This window comes from Phaethon lepturus, unplaced genomic scaffold (genome assembly GCF_000687285.1).
Source record: "Phaethon lepturus isolate BGI_N335 unplaced genomic scaffold, ASM68728v1 scaffold27891, whole genome shotgun sequence".
NCBI lineage: Eukaryota > Metazoa > Chordata > Aves > Phaethontiformes > Phaethontidae > Phaethon > Phaethon lepturus.
In genome coordinates this window covers 4,820-5,485 of record NW_010520216.1, presented here as the reverse complement: position 1 = coordinate 5,485, position 666 = coordinate 4,820, and the positions used below count along the sequence as shown (strand labels likewise).

The 666-nt window shown below is 66.1% G+C and overlaps 1 protein-coding gene across 1 annotated transcript in view; it reads left to right on the top strand.

The window, feature by feature from the left end:
• The window catches only part of PCSK7 (proprotein convertase subtilisin/kexin type 7), a gene marked incomplete at its 5' end in the record, with an annotated part of 14,787 nt that overhangs the window by 10,136 nt on the left and 3,985 nt on the right, over positions 1–666 (top strand). The window lies entirely within an intron of this gene.

The window sequence follows — 666 nt, the reverse complement described above, 5'->3', positions numbered from 1 at the left end:
GGAGGCCGTCACGCCCCGAGGAACCGGGGCGTTCTCAGCCGGCAGCTCAGGGCTCCGTGGCCCTGGGGCTGCCAAGGGAGTGGTGTGGTCAGAGCAGGCCTGGGCATCCCCATCTCTTCCTCCCTGTGCCTCCAGCTGCGTGGAGACCAGGGCACATCCTCGCTTTGGCGCTTGGTCCGTGCAGCTGTGCCGGGTCGCTGCCAGTGGCCAGCGATGCCCTCTCTCTCACAGGGACTTTCTGGCTGCTCTCTCTTCCTGCAGAGCTTTGGGCTCTGCTGCGTTTCCTGCCCTGCTGCGCCCGGGGTTGAAACGTAATGGCTTCAAGTAACCGCTGAAAGCCACTTGGGTGGTGGCAGAGTCAAACCCTGAGTCTCAGTCAGCCCCTGCAGCCTGCAGGCAGTCGCTTTCATTCCGCTCCGAGGTGTGCGGGCACTCCTCTCCAGCCCTGCGGCGCTCGCCGTGGCCCGTGCGTTCGGCCTGGGTTCGCGTGCCCCAGAGCAGCGTCGGGAGAGGCCCTTCGGCCTGGTCCCAGGCTGGGTCGCACGCAGCAGGTGCGCTACAGGCAGGAGCGCCGTGCAAGGGTGGTGGGAGATTGCGAGGTGGGCGTGCAGGGAGGGTGCAACCTCATACTGAATCCTCTCGCCTTTCCCCTGACAGATCTGGGAG